Source organism: Pipistrellus kuhlii, unplaced genomic scaffold (genome assembly GCF_014108245.1).
Source record: "Pipistrellus kuhlii isolate mPipKuh1 unplaced genomic scaffold, mPipKuh1.p scaffold_m20_p_9, whole genome shotgun sequence".
NCBI lineage: Eukaryota > Metazoa > Chordata > Mammalia > Chiroptera > Vespertilionidae > Pipistrellus > Pipistrellus kuhlii.
This window is the reverse complement of record NW_023425595.1, coordinates 36,694,117-36,713,323: the sequence shown is the minus strand read 5'-3', so window position 1 is coordinate 36,713,323 and position 19,207 is coordinate 36,694,117. Positions and strand designations below refer to the sequence as shown.

Genomic DNA, 19,207 nt, shown 5'->3' with positions numbered 1-19,207 from the left:
AAAAGAATATATGCACCTTATGTTCATTGCAGCATTATTTAAACTAGAAGCCCAGTGCATGAAATTCGTGCACGGGCGGGGGGGTCTCCTCAGCCCAGTCTGCACCCTCTCACAATCTGGGACTGCTGGATCCTAGCTGCTCACCTGTTTGCCTGCCTGATCACCCCTAACCACCTCTGCCTGCCGACCTGATCGCCCCCAACTGTTCCCACTGACAGCCTGGTCACCCCTGCCCGCCCCCCGCTTACTGGCCTGGTTGCCCCCCCCCCCCCACTGTCTCCTCTGCCAGCTTGGTTGCCCCTCACTTCTCCCCCTGCCAGCCTGGTTGCCACCAACTGCCTCACTGCCCCCCTCTGCCGGCCTGGTTGCCCCTCAGAGTCCCTCCTGCCCCCAACTCACCAGGCTGGTCGCCCCATGCAGCCTGCTGTTCAGTCATTCAGTCGTCCCTCAGTGATCCCCCTTGGCCTTGTTGCCCCATGCAGCCTGGTGTTCAATCATTACTGTGAGGGCGTCCTGACTAATTTGAATATTACCCTTTTATTAGTATAGATAACCAAGATTTGAAAGTAGCCCAAGTGCTGTACGTAGATGAATTGATTAAAAAAAAAAAAAGTTTTTGTAGCCCTAGCTGGTTTGGCTCAATAGATAGAGTATCACCCTGTGGTCTGAAGGGTCCCAGGTTCGATTCTGGTCAAGGGCAAATGCCCAGGTTGCAGGCTTGATTCCCAGTAGGGGGCATGCAGGAGGCAGCTGCTCAATGATTCTCATCATCATTGATGTTTCTCTTTCCCCCTGTCTCTTCCTCCCTGAAATCAATTTTTTTAAAAATGTATTTTTTTTTAAATTTGTGGTATAATGTGGAATACTACTTGATAGCAAAAAAAAAAAAAAAAAGGAAGTCTTAACTTTTGTGACAGCATTGATGAACCTGAGAGTATTATGCTAAGTAAAATAAGCCAGTCAGAGATCTAAGACAGGTACCAATGATTTCATTTATATGTCAATGAATAACATTAACAAAGTAGAGTCAGACTCATGGTTACAGAGAACAGACTGATAGTTGTCAGAGAGGAGGAAGGTTGGGGGCGGAGTGAAAAAGGTGATAGGATTAAGCACCCCCCCCCCCCCCCCAAACACACACAAAACTCCTAGATACAGACAACAGTGTGGTGATTTCCAGATGGGAAGAGGGGGGGGTGGAAATAGAAGAGGGTAAAGGGGATGTAAATGGTGATGGGAGGAGATTTGAGTTGGGGTGGTGAACACACAATACAATATATACAGATAATGGAGTGTAGAATTGTACACCTGAAATCTATATAATATTAACCAATGTTACCTCAATAAATTCAATACAAATTTAAAAAGAGACATAACATAAAAGCAGAGATCTGCTATTTTTGGTGAGCCCTATATGTGCATCGGTTAAGCAATAAATTCAATTTCCATTAAAAAAAAAAAAAAAGGTAGAGGTAGAGTAGCTGACTGAAAAATGTTAAATGTGATGAGAATTGAGGAGGGCTTCTGCTTGGGGTACAAAGATAATTAAAGGGACCTCACAACATTCTCCTCAGTGGCCTTCACCAAAAGGCAGTGGTAGTAATGGCTCTAAGACAAGATATCACTGTGTATGGGGTCCGTGGCTGGCTATAATGCCTTTTGGTCAATGGTGGCCCTGTTTTTGGGTGTGTACCCCAAGAACATTCTCTTCCTTTTCATATACAAAAAGGGAAGAGGAATCTGGTGATTGGGATGTCCAAGTGCAGGAAGGTTCGTTGAACTCTTTTAAGACTTTTAATGGCTATATCATCCTTTTGTTCCCATAAAATTGGCTGTGGGGGTGGGGTGGAGGAGATGATTATTCTTTAGTGAAACATACAGAAGTTTCTCCTAAGGGAGAGATTGAGGATCCAATTTCAGCAGTAACCAACTAGTAGGGGAAAACCTCGCAGTTTTGGGTTTGGGAAACTTAGGAAACCATAAAGTCTGTCTGGATCCAGGTGCAGCCCTTGTTCTGATATGAAATGCCCTAAATAAAGAACTTGGGTTCGGGCAAGCTGCAATTTTTCCATGCGACCATATGTCCCTTAAAGGCTAAAAGCTCCAGCCAGTGGATGCTGTCTTCCTGCGAGGAGACTTGGGAGGAAAAGCAAAGAAACCAGTCATCCACATATTGCAACAAAGTAGAAGCCCTAGTGAACTTTGTATCTCCCATATCGGCCTTCAGCTTTCAAATAAAGACTGTCAGTAAAACCCGGAGGCATCACCTTCCAGTGGATTGTTCTCCTTCCCAAGTGAAGGCAAAAGTGTACTGCCTGGTTCGATCAACTGGGATGCTGAAGAATGCTCGACACAATTCAATTATAGTAAAGAATTTGCTTTCATCTGAGGTGGATGATGAAGTTGGGTGTGAGGGTTAGGAACAACTAGGTATCAAGGGATAGCAGTACTGGTGTATTGCATGGAGGCCCTGGACAAACCAACCTTCACCCTTAACTTGTGGGGTTTCTCATAGTAAAACAGGAGTATAAGAAGGAATTAGTGCAAGGGACAACGAGTCTGAGTCTTGTAATATTCTATTACAGGCTTTATATTTTGAAGGATGTCTTTACTTATGTGGTATTGATTGATTCTGGGAAAGAGGTTTGGAGGGATCCATTTGAATACGATAGCTTCTGCACTGTGGAGTCTGCCAATATAAGTTGAAGATTTTGCCCATAAACAGGATGGTAGCTTATCCAATAAGAACAAATGGTCAGGGCTCCCAGATTTAGCCACAGTGCCATCAGAAATGGAGCAAGTGACGATGGGTCATTCAGTTCACCTGAATGGCTATTTTGATGGCTCCTGTCAAATTCTAGAATTATTTTCCCCTTTTGGGAGAAAGAAATTCCAGCATGAACCTTGTCTAAGAAATCTCGGACTAATAAGTTAGTAGGGGTGGAGCAAGGGATGACTCTCTCTCTCTCAAAGGGCCTAAACAAAAACGGATGGGTTCAGAGACAGGAACCTGCTGAGGTTTATTAGAGATCCCCACTATTTGGACTGTTTTAGTACTCCTAGGAAAGAGAGCTCTGCAGTGGGGTTGAGCACTGAGCGTGCGGCTCCAGTATCCATGAGGACAGAGAGATAGTCATTCCCAATCGTTAGAGGGGGTTCTCTAAGGTGACGGAGAGGGAGAATTGGGAAGAGCACCAGTAGTTCCTCAAAGCCCCGTCATTGGAATTAGGGGGACATTGGAAGGGCTGGTTAGAAGGCTGAAGGCACCTAACATGCATAAGCTTGTGACCATTTCTTTTCCAATATTCTGGTTCTTTGCAATAATCACAGAAACTTAGAGGTTTTTATTTTACGTACATGGCAAGATGGTAAGAAGCTAGGAAATTCCTGGGCAAGTGGAATGAGGACCTGAGACAAGAAAATTTAACTAGGCCCAACGTTTTGGGAAGCTTGCAGCCAGCATTTGAATTGCTAGACCTTATCTTCCCCAACCAAGGACACTTGAGAGCAAATGGTTTATACCTCTCCTCCCTAACCAGAGAATACATAGTTTAAATCACTCTGGCCTGGGAAAATAGAGAACAAAGACCCAATTAATGCCACTTGTGCCAGTTAAACCCAAGGACAGATGAAGTCTGGAGGACAAAAAGCCAAAACCCTGAAAGCATATGGATGGTATCACTTGAGGGGGGGAATGTGGCAGGATAAATAACTTCTAGCTCAGGAGGAGGGAAAGGGGGAACAAAGGAAAGTTTATCTCACCCACTGAACAGAGACATCAGCAGTCTCAGGACTGGTCAAGATAAAATCGCCAGATGTTCTAATAAATTCTGGGAAAAGCCGAAACAGTGTAAAAGGGAAACCTTGAAACTTATAGGAGAAAAAAGATATAAAACCCTTAAACCCCCACCAGGCAGTGCACTCACACTAGCTGGGTTGCCCTCTTGTGCTTTAGGCCAAGTGTATTCTTAATAAATTCACTTTCTTTGCTTTCTGTCACTTATCTGAATTCTTTCTCACGAGTGTGATAGGAGCCGAGGAAGGGCAAGCCAAGCCCCCTTTAACTTGGCTGAGTCTATGGTAAAATAGGGACCTCATTGGCCAGATTAAAAAAAATAGAATTTTTGTGGTTTTTCTTTCAGGTAAATCACCTAGGGCAGTGGTCGGCAAACCGTGGCTCGCAAGCCACATGTGGCTCTTTGGCCCCTTGAGTGTGGCTCGGCGGTGTTAGAACCACTTCTTCAAAATAGTCTTGCTCAGGCCGAAAACCGACTTTTGCGCAGGGGCCATGAAGTTTCAGTCGCACTGTACGTGCATGCCCGCATGTGGTATTTCCTGGAAGAGCCACACTCAGGGGGCCAAAGAGCCACATGTGGCTCTCGAGCTGCGGTTTGCAGCCCACTGATCTAGAGTGTGAACAAGCTAATTTGCCACATTGACAAAATCAGGAGTGGACATGGTCTCCCATTCCATCCTGTTCTTTTTAACTAAAAGAGAAAGGTCATGGTTCAGCCCTCTAATAACTGTAAGCTAAGAGCTTCCCCAGAGGAATGAACATTGGAAGGAAGACCAGAGTTTCCTTTGAAACAATCTGAAGTTGATTATGATAGTCATAAACAGGTTCATCATGCATTATGAGAAAGCCTGAATTTTGTTCCAATCAATAGGCTTTGGGAAAGCACTATGAATTGACCCTTGAAATTGCTCAGTGACTGCACAAGCTGATCATGTAACAGGTCAGCAGTAAGTCTCCCACTTATAATTTTAAGGACCTTTTAGGATTTTCCCAGTCAGCAGCTTTCATCCAGTCAGCCTGGTCTTCACCAACAAGTACATGAACTAGCTGATACAAGTCAGAGAAACCAGGTTGGTGATTTTGAATGACTATATTCAGTTCCTCAGCAAATCTGTAGGGATCCTCAGTTCCTTTGGGAAAATCGTTGAAAATGGTTTACAGTTCAGTTATAGTCCAGAAACTATAAGAAATGAGTTTAGCCTTTTGATCCTCAGAAGGCTTAGTTTTAAAGGGACAAGTCTGATAGGTTCAGAGTAGGAAGTGGGGAAAGGTTCAGAAGAAGGGGAAAGTGTTGCCAGAGAAAGAGACAAAGGGGCTGGGGAAAGAGCGTGAGGCACCAAGAGCCTTTTTGTCATTAAATATTTGTTTACTTACCTCAGTTAATCTTAACTTTTTATTCTTCAAAGAGGCAATTTTAGACTCCTGGTAATGTTTGGAAGCCTTAAAATACCCATCTAAATAGGCATTCCATTCACTTTTGACCGTTTCAGAGCTGTGGTTATCCAGTTTGGTTTTAAGACAAGTAAGTTTGGGGAGTTCAAAAGTTACACATAATGGCCTTTGGTATTCTAAGTTACTTTTGGTCACATCACTTCATGTAATTAGAAATGGGCATTAGGAGGAAAGGTGATTTCTAAGCATAAAATTGGTGAGAGCCCGAAGGGGCATAGTTTCAGTTCCAGAGTCAGTCCTAAGGCCGGCACAGTTCCGCTGGAAGAGCCTGTTTTGAAAAGGGTCTGGCTGAAGTGCCAATCAAGTACTCGAGAGCAAAACAAGGCCTTAACCAGAAAAGGACAAAGCTTATGACCAGATCCTGAATAGAGCCCTGAGAGCTTCAAAATGCAAAGGCAGTGGAAGCTCAGATCCAGGAGAAAAACTCACTCGCAAACTCCAGGGTGGGCGAAAAGCAGCGAGTTCAGTGGGCTCTGAGGATACTGTACCTATTTCCTCACCAGCCTCTGGGTTGGGGGGAGGGGGGGGGGAGGTGGAATTCTCTTGGTCCCCATATGAGGCAGTAAATAATGTTGACTTTAAACAAATAGCCAGATATTTCCCCAGCAAAATGGGTTTATTCTAGAATAACAAAGAATTACAATTCAGGGCAAGTGAGTTAATTCAGGGCAAGTGAACCACATGCAAATCCAGAGAAACAAAGGAGAGGGCCACTCTTTTGTGGCTGGTGTAAACAAAGATTCTATTGGAGGAAACTGAAAGTTTGGAGTATAGGGGCTTTTCATTGGTTGAGTTATGGCAGTCTCTCATAGGCTGAGATGTTACTGGATAGAAGGAATCTCTTCTTTCTCCAACTGAGATGATGAAGTATCACTTCCTGTCAGACGCAAGATACTTTTCTTTCTGTTGGGGTCAGTAGAGTATGTTGAGTGACCAGGCATGAGAGTTCTCTTCTAGCCTCCCAACGCCATTTTAAATGAGATTTCTGTTTATTTTCACAGAGAGAAGCGCATTATAAACCATTACAAGCAATAAGCATTTTACAAATGGAATTGAGAGCTATTAGTGAGCGATGAAGTCAATGGTAGTGAATTGCAAGAAGCGTCTTTAAAAATGAAATAGAATAGAGTAGCATGCACTGTATCCAGTTAGGATATCTCATGAAACTTTTAAATTTATGGGTACCGTGCTGCAATTTTAAGAGAATTTCTTGCTGGATTGTGGTCAAAAGCTATTGATTGAGACAGGGATCTATACTGAAATAAATTGGGGTTCTGGAGGGAAGGAATGTCAAGCAATGTGGAAGAGACACTAGGAATGTCCATTCTAGTCTTTACCTAAGCTGTTTGTCTTTGAGCAAATCACATTTTTTTCTGAACTTCATATCCTTCTTCTTTCTCATTGACCTGGATATGCCTTGCCTGTCTTGACCCTCGTATCTGCTTGGTAAGACTAACTTAAATGGCCCTGATTCTGGAATACAGCGGGTACTTATAAATACATGCTAGATTAGGGGTGTCGAACTCAATCAGAGAAGGGGCCAAAATCTAAAATCCAGCCTAAATCGCGGGCCGAATGGTTTACTGAACAGTCATAAACTGTCATTGTGATGGAAACGCAGCGGAGTGCAGTGATGACAGCGCGGTGCGGGCCATATTGCAAGGCCTGGCGGGACGGATTTGGCCCGCGGACCTTGTGTTTGACACATGTGTGCTAGATGGTTGAGAACTTTCTCTCAGATCTCCAAGTACCTTCTCTGAGCTCTTATACCTTCCTTTCGCTCAAATATCTGTTTATAGCTTTTTAAAAAATACATATTTCTTTCTCTTCTTCTGGAAAACAGTCACTGCTTTGGTCATCTGTGTATCCCCAGTACTTAACATAGTGCCTAGTACATGGCAGATGTTTCATACATGTTGTAATGAATAAGTATTTTTTTAAAGGAGTGTATAATAGATGATTCAATAAAACACTGAGCATATGTTATATACAGTAAGTACTGGAATAGGTACAGATAAGTGTAAAAGAGCAATATTTTTTCTTGAAGAGCTTGTGGATTAAGAAATTGAAGCACAAGCACATAGAGTTCCCGACAAAGCCATTAGTGTTGTGTCTAGCTCTATCGTTGCTCTGTGGTCAATGTGTAAATTCCCGTTTCTGTGTTTGAATATTGGTCACCAAACCCAGACCGCAGGAAGCATGCTCTCCCTCCTGACTTATTTTCTCAGGACATAAGTGAAGAGCCTTCTTTCTGATTTGGTGATCTAGCAGTTCCAAAGCAGGTTAATTTGAGGAGGAGTCTTACCCTTTATATCAGTTACTCAGAGGTGGTTTAAAATCTCCATTATGACAATGGGTTGTCAGTTTCTACCGGCAGTGGTCACAGTTCTTGTTTTATATACTTTGAGACTATATTTCAGAATGATAGATCTCCCTGCACCGTTGAATCTCATGTCTTTGTAAAGTGACTCTTTTTTGCCTTAATAACTCTTTGCTTGATATTGATATAACTACAGCAGCTTTCTTTTGGGTCATATATGTGCCTTGTATCATTTTTTAAAACTACCTGTGCTATTATATTTTAGATGTATCTTTTAATAACAGTCTGCAGCTGGATTGTGTTTCTGTTTAGTAGTCTTTTTTAAAAAAATATATATTTTTTTTTATTGACTTCAGAGAGGAGAGGGAGGGATAGAAACATCAATGATGAGAGAGAATCATTGATTGGCTGCCTCCTGCACGCATCCTACTAGGAATGGAGTTCACAACCCAGGTATGTGCCATGACCGGGAACCCACCCACGACTCTTTGTTCATAGGTTGATGCTCAACTACTGAGCTAGGTCTGACAGTTTTTGTCTTTTAACTGAGGAGTTTACATAATCCACGTTTTTGTTTTTGTTTTTTAAATATATTTTATTGATTTTTTAGAGAGAGGAAGAGAGAGGGAGAGTTAGAAACAACAATGAGAGAGAGTCAGTCATCAATCAGCTGTCTCTCGCACACCCCCCACCGGGGATGTGCCCACAACCAAGGTACATGCCCTTGACCAGAATCGAACCTGGGACCTTTCAGTCTGCATGCTGATGCTCTATCCATTTAGCCAAACCAGTTTCTGCAACCATTGATCTTTTTACTATCTTCACAGTTTTGACTTTTCCAAGATGTCATATAGTTGGAATTATACAGTATGTAGTCTTTTCACATTGGCTTCTTTCATTTACCTATATGCATTTAATATGTCTCCATATCTTTTTGTGGCTTGGTAGTGCATTTTTTAATTGAGTTATATTTGATATATCATACTGTGTAAGTTTAAAGTATGTACATACTGATTTATATACTAATTTGCTATGTGCTTGTCATAGTAGCATTAGCTAACACATCTATTGTATCACAAAATTGTGTTGTTGTTTTTTAATTGATTTTTTTTACAGAGAGAAAGCGCGAGAGATAGAGAGTTAGAAACATCGATGAGAGAGAATCATCGATCAGCTGCCTCTTGCACACCCCATAATGGGGATGTGCCTGCAGTCAAGGTACATGCCCTTGACTGGAATCTAACCCAGGACCTTTCAGTCTGCAGGCCGACGCTCTATCCACTGAGCCAAACCGGTTCAAGCTAAAATTGTTTATTTTAATGTTGAGAATAGCTCATATCTTTTTAATACCGATTTATATTTCATTGTCTGAATGTACCACAGTTTATTCTCCTACTGAAGGATATCTTGGTTACTTTCAAGTTTGAGCCATTATACCAGTAATAAATAAGCTCCTATAAATATCTGTGTTTAAGTTTCTGTGGGATTTTACGTTTTCAGCTCCTTTAGGTAAATACCAAGGGGTGCAATTGCTGATCCTATACAAAGAGTGTGTTTAGTTTGTAAGGAACCACCAAACTGTTCTCAAAATAGCTGTACCATTTTACATTACCACCAACAATGAGTGAGCATTCCTGTTGGCATTACCTCCTCACTAACATTTGGTGTTGTCAGTGTCTGGATTTTGGCCACTGTCGTGGGTATGTTATGGTATCTTGTTATAATTTTCATTTCCCTGAGAACATATGATGTGGGTCATCATTTCATATGCTTATTTGCCATCTGTATAATTTTTTTAGTGAGGTATCTGTTAAGGTTTGGCCCATTTTTTAATCAGGTTGTTTATTTTCTTATTGTTGAGCTTGAAGAGTTCTTTGTATATTTTGGATAACAGTCCTTCATCAGATGTATGTTTTGGAAATATTTTCTTCCAGTCTGTGGCTTGTCTTCTCATAGTTTTGACAGTTGTTTTGTTTTTTTGGCACATTGAAAATATTATTCTGTGGTCTTCTAGATTTTATTATTGCTGTTGAAAAGTCTACATTGCATGATAGTCTAATTGCTATTTTTTGTAGGTGATCTTTCTGCTTCTCTTTTAATATTTTTTTTTTTGTCTTTAGTGGGCTTTTTGTTTGTTTGTTTTTTGGTTAATCCTAACCTGAGGATATTTTTCCATTGATTTTTAGAGTGAGTGGGAGGAAAGAGAGAGAGAAAAAAACATTGATGTCGTGCCCCCAACTGGGGCCAAGGATAGAACCTGCATTTGAGGTACATGCCCTTGACTGGAATTGAACCTAGGACCCTTCAGCCTACAGGCCAACTCATCTCTACCCACTGAGCTAAACTGCCTAGGGCCATCTTTAGTGTTCTTAAGCTTTATTCAAATGTTTCATGTTATTTCTGCTTACCTTACTTGAAATTTGTTGAGCTTCTAGGAGCTGAGGTACGGTGTGCAAACAGGCAGTGAAAACATTCTCAGCCATTAATTGTTTGAATAATGACTTTCTCCAACCTCTCCAATTTCATTCTTCTTTAAAAATATGTTTTTAGCCCTAACAAGTTTGGCTCATTGGATAGAAAATCAGCCTGCAGACTAAAAGGTCCCAGGTTCGATTCTAGTCAAGGGCATGTTCCTTGGTTGCGGGCACATCCCCAGTGGGAGGTGTGCAGGAGGCAGCTGATCGATGTTTCTCTCTCATCAATGTTTCTAACTCTCAATCCCTCTCCTTTCCTCTCTGTAAAAAAAGTCAATAAAATATTAATATATATAATGTTTTAATTTATTTTAGAGAAAGGGGGAGGAAAGAGAGAAATATATATGTGAGGGAGGAACATTGATTGGTTGCCTCCCACACACACTCTACCAGGGGATCATCCTGAAACCTGGGCATGTGTCCTGACCAGGAATTGAACTAGTCACTTTTTGATGCCTGGGATGATGCTCATCCAACTGAGCCAAACCAGCCAGGACTCTAATCTCTCTCTGTCTCTCTCTGTCTCTCTCTCTCTCTCTCTCTCTCTCTCTCTCTCTCTCTCTCTCTCTCTCTCTCTCTCTCCCCCTCCCTCCCTCCCTCCCTCCCTCCCTCCCTCCCTCCCTCCCTCTCTCTTACTCTTTTTATAAAGAGAAACCACTCTTTTTAAAGAAATATTTTTTATTGATTTTAGAGAGAAAGGGAGAGGAAGAGGGAGAGAATCATCAATGAGAGAATCACTGATTGGCTGATTCCTGCACATCCCAAACTGGGGATTGAGCCCACAACCTGGACATGTGCCCTGATCAGGAATCCAACTTTGACCTCTTGGTTCATAGGTCGATGCTCAACCACTGAGCCACAGTGGCTGGGCTAACCTCATTTTTAAACTTCAGTTAAAAGATTAGATATGTGTTAGACTCTCTTAATTTGTCAACCACTTTTCTTAAATTCTTTTCATATGTGAATTTTTTGGCTACATTCTATAGAATTTCTTTGGATCACTCTTCTAGTTCACAGATTATGTCTTTAACTGTATCTAATATGCTGTTTAGCCTGACTCTTGACTTTTCAATTTCAATTAAAATTTTCACTTCTGAAAGTTCTGTTTTGTTTGTTTTCAAATACACTTGGTTCTTTTTTTATTTTTATTTTTATTTTTTTAATATATTTTATTGATTTTTCACAGAGAGGAAGAGAGAGGGATAGAGAGTTAGAAACATCGATGAGAGAGAATCATTGATCAGCTGCCTCTTGCACACCCCCAACTGGGGATGTGCCCACAACCAAGGTACATGCCCTTGACCGGAATCGAACCTGGGACCTTTCAGTCTGCAGTCCGACGCTCTATCCACTGAGCCAAACCGGTCCCGGCCTGGTTCTTTTTATTATACTCTCTTGTTCCTTGTTAATTTTTTCAAACCTTGCTTTTAAATCTTAAAGAATGAGAATTTTATAGTTTGTCTCTAATTCTACTTTCTGACATCTTAGCAGATCTGATTTTTTTGTCTGTTTTTTTCTGTTTGTCACTTGTATGGCTTATTTCTGGGTGTGTTTCGTTTTGTTTGTGCTTTAAGATCAAATGCTCCCTAGAACTTTTATCTGTAGAAGTTATTTGAGTCCTGGGTTAAAATTTTATTCCACAGAAAAGATGAAGAGTTGCTTGTGCCAATAGCCTAAAAACATTACTAACCAGACAACTGTCAGATCTTCTCTTGAGGATGCACAGATTTGGTCAAAAACCTGCATTAGAGCCAGCTTTTGATTATAGATTCTTAGGCTAGACATTTCTTCTTTTCAACTGATTAAGATAGGACATTTTTTTTTTTCAAGTACAATTTATATTCAGTATTACTTTGTATTAGTTTCAGGTAAGACAGGACATTTTCTTTGTGGCCTCTTTAACCATTGAAGATTTATTTATAATTCATCATTTCACTGAGGGTATAGTCCATTGATAATCCAAGTTCATAAAAGTGTTTCATATAACACTGGTCATCTAGGATAGGCCCTAGGCTTTATCTTCTGTTGCCCAAACCCCAATCAGCATTGCAGTGGTCACTAATGTTTGTTCACATTGTTGTGTAACCATCACCACCATCCACCTGCAGAACTTTTTCATCTTCCAAAACTGAGACTCTGTACCTATTAATAACTCCCATTGCCCCCTATTCCAGACCCTGGCAACCAACATTCTACTTTTGGTCTCTACGATTTTGACAACTCCAGGTACCTCATATAAGTGGAATCATAGAGAATTACTGTTTATGCCTGGCTTATCACTTAGTAGAATATCTTCAAAGTTCATCCATGTTGTAGCATGTGTCAGAACTTCCTTTTTAAGGCTGAGTAATATTTCATTGTATGTGTAAATCACATTTTGTTTATCCTTTCATTGTTGATGGACCTTTGGTTTGTTTCCATCTGATTTTTGTTTTATTTAACTTTTATTCTTTGCATATTTCTTACTTTCTTGACAGTTAAGCATTAATTGTAAAAATTAATTTTTAGGAATAATGTATTTTGATTTTTGTTTTCTTTGGGATGGTCATTCAGAGTATCTAAACCACCCTATTGCAGGAAATCAAAGTCTTACATAACCTTCCTCCTGTATGAAGACCAGAAGACAAGTGCAGAGAACACATGTTTACATTTTTCCTTTGGGACACTGGAAAGGGGAGATTCTGAGTTATGCCATAATTAATATACAGTTTTATATGTTTTAATTCTTTCCTTGAGGTCTGTTAGACATTTGTTTCTTTACCTCTGTCATAGGCCCTATGAGAAAACCTTTAGACACTCTAAGAAAATTCATCTCTGCCTTGCAGGATTTGGCACTCTTGGCATGTTTTTTTGTGCCAACCTCCACCCACTCCCGCATGCCCCAGTATTTAGTAGCAGCATTTGAAACTTGTATGGAGATATCAAAATTGTAGACTGCTTGAGTTGAAAGGATTTAATTCTAACTCCTCTCCCCTCCACCACATGTCTTAAAAATGAGTTGACCAAGGTCAAGTGACTAGCTCAGGGTCACAGAAGGAGTCTGACAATCAGAACTTAAGTTGCCTCACTTCTGTCCCAGTGTACCTTGTACTTCAGTGTTCCTTCTCTCTTTGGGGTGACTTTCTGTGATCCAGTAATGATTTCTGAGCTTGGTCTTTTGAAAAATTGCTATGGATGTTGATGCCTGGACACTGATACATGGATCAGGGTCTAGGCAAAAATCCTTGGAAGACCAAACAGAATTGTCCTTCCATATTTTACTCCATTCCTGTCTCCCCTATTCATGGAATCTTTTAGATATGTTAGAGATTGGGAAACTTGTGATCCTTCATCCAGTCTCAAATTTTCTACAGGGCCATTTTGGGAGCCGCCACCTGCAAGCTTTGCTGTTTTTTTATAGATGAGAAAACTGAAACCTAAAAGATGCAGATGATTTCTTCAAGGTCATATAAGGTGTTCATAGCAAAACCAGAGCTATTCCCAGGTCTCCTAATTCTTATTGTAGTGGAGGACTTCCATTGTACTAATGCATTAACTTTGCTCCTGGTCTTCAACTAAGCTCCGCCTCCATGTTCTGTGTTTTAAGATAGTGAAGCCGAAACCCATTTGGCTCAACGGATAGAGGGATAGAGCGTAGGCCTGGGGACTGAAACGTCCCAGGTTCGATTCCGGTCAAGGGCATGTACGTTGGTTGCGGGCACATCCCCAGTAGGGGGTGTGCAAGAGGCAGCTGATCGATGACTCTCTCATCGATGTTTCTAACTCTCCATCTCTCTCCCTTCCTCTCTGTACAAAATCAATAAAATATATTTTAAAAAATGATTAAAAAAAAAAAAGATAGTGAAATGTCCTAAGGGTGGTTTGCCTTTGAGAATAAGCCAGAACCTAAAGGGTTAATGGGAACTGAACAATGAAGTGGGAGCCCTTTTCTCCTCTCCTCAACTGGGGAGCCTGGGCTGCCTCACTTGCACCGCAGGTGTACATCATTATGGTGTAATGATGTAATTACCAGTAATGCTGTAGCCGCCTGAGTAGTGGTGGAGAGGAGCATTAAGGAAAAGACCAGGCCCGGCTCTCTCCTAAGAGCCATTTCAGCCCACTTCAGTCTGTTAGATTGAAGATGCTGGAAGGCGAATGGCTTCGGCCAAGGAAAAGGTCAGATTTAAAAGCTTTTCTGGGTATGGTATTTATTGTTGCTTTTTTGACCTTCAGAAAAGTCCCCTGTGTGTTTGTCCTTGATTTTTGCCTTCCCATTAATGCTTCAAAGCTGTATTGCTGGCCATGCAAGGTCTTTAGCATAGGTGGCTTCCTATGTGTATTATTTGAGAAGGCAAAGTTCTATTGCCTTTCATACCACCATTATAGGGCCAAAGTCTTTTTTTACTCTGGAAAATTTTAGTTTTTAACATTTGTGTGTGTGTGTGTGTGTGTGTGTGTGTGTGTGTGTTCTACAAATATACTTAAACCTAAATAATTTATGAGATATACTTTAAATACAGAAAAATAGGAATAGGACCTAGTGCCTTGGGCAAATCACTTAGTAACCTCTTCCACAACATACAGCCTGCCACCTGATGATTATGAGGAGGCAATCATGGTCTCTGGAACGGGGTAGACCCTTCCGAAGGTGTTCTTCTTTATGGGGATAGCCATTATTCTTTTGACAATGTCGCCTGCTGGATCCAAGGGTGTACTGTGGAGTTAGATGTCAGCTCCTGCGGTCAGGAGACTTGGCATGTTTGTTAATTTGCTGAACACAAAGGAAAGCATTGGTCAGGATTGTAGAAAAGTGACTTTGACACAGGTTGTAGGAAGGCACACAGGCAAGTTTTGCTTTCTTCCGTGATTCTGAGTGCTCCCCCTGGATCAATAGCATCAGCGCCACATAGGAACCTATTAGAAGTGCAAATTCTCAGGCCCCAAGCCAGACCTACTTAGTCAGGAATCCTAAAGATAGGGGCTACAGTCTGTTTCACCAAACCCTCTGGCCATTCTCCTTCCTTCCTTTCCTTTCTTCCTTTTTTTTTTTTTTTCTTTTTCCTTTTTTTTCTAGTAGTTCTGGTGCATATTGAAGTTTGGAAACCAAAGGTTTATTTTTTTACTTGAAACTAAGAGCCATTTGATAATATAAAAATTTTTGTTTATCTAGAGCACATGTGTCAAACACAAGGCCCGCGGGCCAAATCCGTCCCGCCAGGCCTTGCAATGTGGCCCGCACCGCGCTGTCATCACTACACTCCGCTGCGTTTCCATCACAATGACAGTTTATGACTGTTCAGTAAACCATTCGGCCCGCGATTTAGGCTGGATTTTAGATTTTGGCCCCTTCTCTGATTGAGTTCGACACCCCTAATCTAGAGCCTCAATGTCCAGTACAGTAGCCACTTATCATGGGTGGCTCTTTAAACTTAATAAAACTAAATACAATTAAAAATTCAGTTTCTCAGTTGCACCAGCCACATTACAAGTGCTCAGAGGGTACGTGTGGCTAGTGGCTACCATACTGGATAGTGCAGATAGGAACATTTCTGCTGTTGCAGGGATGGAGTGATGCTGGGCTCAGAGTGCTGGTCCTCACACCTTAGCATGCATCGGATCGCCCAGAGCACTTGGCAAAACGTAAACTACGAAACTCCATCGTAGGAGTTTCTGACTCAGTAGGTTTGGGACGCACTGGAGAAATTACGCTCATTGCAAGTTCCTGGCAATGCTGCTGCCGGTCCAGGAGCATACCTTGAGAACGAACCACCAGTCCAGCGAAAGGATCCTTGACCTAAAACCTGTGACCCTCCTAAAATTGAAGGTGAAATGCTGTACATACCCATATAGTAAAGGCCCCAGGATATAGGGTCTGCAGTTTTCATCCGAGTCTCAAGTGGGTCAGCAGACCAGTCAGGAGACCGCTTAGCTGCCATTGAAGGAAAATCTGACTACGAGTGACTTAAGTCACAAGGACAGTGATGTTCATTGGGCACTGGAAGAGGCAGGGCGTTTCAGGGTTCTTCCAGTGGCTCAGGCGCCTCACTGAGAAAACCAGGCACTTGAATTCCCCAGAAAACCACTTCTGGATTTCTGGTCAGAATCCTCAACTGCCCACCCCTAAACCAGTCCTGACCAAGGGGAATGGGATTTGCATAATTAATTGCTTTAGACTAATTGTGATTCAACCCTGGGGCTGGAGAGGGGTCAGAGTGGGTAAGCCTTTCCTGGAACCAAGGGGTCTCTGTCAGTTCTCTGAACCAAATATTAGATCCCTAATAGGAGTTAGGGGAGAAATGGCCCTAGGTTGTAAGGATCTTTGTCTATCTAATTAAGTAACCTAAAAAATGTTAGGAACATCTGGCCAGCATCTTTTTAGATCACCACATGCTTTCAATTTGCTGGACAAGGAGGGCCTGGACAAGCTGAGCTATGAAGATGTACTTGGCTTTGTCCTCTCATGCCTATGGCAGGTCTGTGAAGTAGTTCTGCCCGTAATGAGGGTGAGGTAAGGTGGGATTTAGGACTTTGAATTGTGTTTCTGAAGTCAGCATCTCACTACCCTGAAAGCTAGTCTCTTCTGACTTTGGCCCCAGATTTTAAAAAGGGCTCTTGCCTGGTTCCTTTGGCCAAGTCCCTGTGCTGTGCTTTCTTTAGGGATTCACATTATTCCTTTTCTCTCACTAGTCCTCTTGGAATTAGAACCCCGGTCCTGAATTTTGAGCCCAAATACTTAGATTCTGCTGCCAGACTTCCTATCTCCCTGCCTGGAATCCCTGCTTATCTCCTCCCATCAGTATGCTTCAGAGCCTCTGCTTCGCTAAGTAGAGAGATCATGTCTAAAAATGTGCGTTTCTGTCTAAGTGAAGCCCTGAGAGTAATGAGATCATTGAAGGAGATGATGTCAGAAAAAAAGCTGAGCACACCCCCCCCCCCCCCCCCCCCCCCCGCCCACCCAATCGAATTAAGGGCCTAGTCATCTGTTTTTATCTGTAAAAGCCACAAATCAATAGACCTATAAATCCCACACAAGGCACCACGCATCAGTAGACCTAACAGTGTTCTCGCAGTGTTCTCACCTGGGAATCCAGAGGTGCCCCATGAAAGGAACGGTGGCGGCGGAGCGGGCGGAGCTCTCCGCCTGTGTCCCCTGCCCACAGAGCAGTTCTGCTTTGATGTGTTTTTGTATGTGATGGACAACATTTTATATGCAGAAACGGAGGGTTCCACCTCTCATTGAAACGGGTGGGAGCCCTGGCTAAACGATGTCGAGAAGGTGCCTTCTCACACTGGCATTGAGCTCCCGAGCTGGAAGCCAGAACACAGGTCCGAAGGCTGCCACATAGGAAACAGAAGCACAGTCCTTTCCGGTTTAGGAGCTAGGACTCTGACCCTCTTGTTCTGTGGTTTTGAGCTCGCAGTTGCCTCCGTTAACAGCTGGATACAGTACCCGATTGTTTGCAGCCAAAGTCCTGCTGCAAGTCTGTTTCCTCCAAAGGCCTCTTCCGCAGCCTCCCTCCCCCATCCTCCCAGGACAGAGGGGGACACCAGGGGGAATGCATGTTTCCGTTCCCCCGGGGGCTTTGTGTGTCTTCCCCTCACACCCTTGTCCAGAAACTCTTGTGTAGGGAATTTCTGTTTTCCAAAGATGCTTACCAGAAACAACTTGGCAGAAAGAGCATAGTTTTGGGGCGGAGGCTCTCGTTAAATGATCACAAAAGCACATGTCCCTGTGGCGAGTCTTAGAGGGACGCAGCAGAGTGGAAACCGAGGTTCCAGCTGAATCCGGAGTGGAAATGAGGAACACCTCCATCACTGCCGCGTGCATCAGAGCGCCTAATCCCTGGCAGAATCCCGGGGTGCCTGGGTGTGCTTTCTGAAAGTGTGTGTCTGGTATTAGAATGGATACTGAAGCCATGGGGAGCTGCCTGTTGTTAGCCGACAGATTTCAGAACATAAAGCTTGGCTTCTGCCGGGACCGGTTTAGCTCAATGGATAGAGCGTCAGCTTGGGGACTGAAGGGACCCGGGTTCGATTCCAGTCAAGGGCATGTACCTTGGTTGCGGGCATATCCCCAGTAGGGGGTGTGCAAGAGGCAACTGATCGATGACTCTCTCTCATCGATGTTTCTAACTCTCTATCTCTCTCCCTTTCTCTGTGTACAAAATCAATAAAATATATTTTTTTTAAAAATAAAGCTTGGCTTCTGGGGAATGAGCAGAGCCGTTCTCAGAGGGCATGCACGAGCCCCTTGAGGGCTTGGGGGGGGAGGGGGAGAGTAATTTTTGGTTATAAATGGAAGGCCTTTGTTAAACGTTGAAAAACAAAGAATTTTTTTTTTTTAAAGTTGAAAAACATAGTCCAGTCTTCTGAGGCTGGGAGAGGGAGAGTTGACTTGCCAAGGTCGCACAGACCATTATACCAGGTGGCTTCGCTCTGTCCACAGAGCAGGCCTGATCCTGGCTCCCCCTCCAGACCCGAGGCTCCCGGGTTCCTCCCTGCGGCCCGCGTTCTGCAGCCCAGCCACCTTCTCCTTGATCTGGTGGCCTGGCTCTGGGGGAGATGGGCTACAGCTGGTCTGCAACAGACAGACCATAAATTTGTGCAGACTTTCAGAGTGACCCACTCGCCTTATTTTTCCACTGCGGTGAATGGAAATGTAGACAGCAGACTGTTTCACAAGACGGACAGCTCAAAAGAGAACAAGGGAAACCCAGAACAGGGAAATGTGCGATTTGTTTTTGCTTTTAAAAAGAAGCTTATTACAGAGCTTCTTGGTTTTGTTTTGTTTTCTTTTCTTTTCTTTTTTTACCTCTGTCATCTGTGACCCATTCGCCTGTGCAGCCAAGATATTTTGGCGTTTTTTTTCTCTGGGAAAGCAGTGGGTGGGTGCGTGTAGAGGAGCCAAAAGTTAACAAAATACCAGCAGATGCTGGAGCTGAGGAAGAGGGTTCTCCCACCTCCCAGGCAGAGGCCCACCCACCTCCCACCCTCCAGGCTCCCTGGGGAAAGGCTAAAACTCTTCAACGTGAGAGGGCTTCCGAGTCCTGAGAGAGGCGACCTCTAGGAACACTTCCTGTCCGCAGGCTCTTTGGGCTTTGCCTTTCTGAGGATGTCCCCGGCCCTGTAGGAAGTCATAGCATTGTCTGTGAAGTCAAGCTCACCTGATTTGATTCCAGATCCATC

General features: G+C 42.9%; 1 protein-coding gene across 2 annotated transcripts in view; it reads left to right on the top strand.

The window, feature by feature from the left end:
- Positions 1-19,207, top strand: part of GAB2 (GRB2 associated binding protein 2) — a 140,712-nt gene that overhangs the window by 41,004 nt on the left and 80,501 nt on the right. The gene's annotated exons all lie outside the window — the stretch shown is intronic.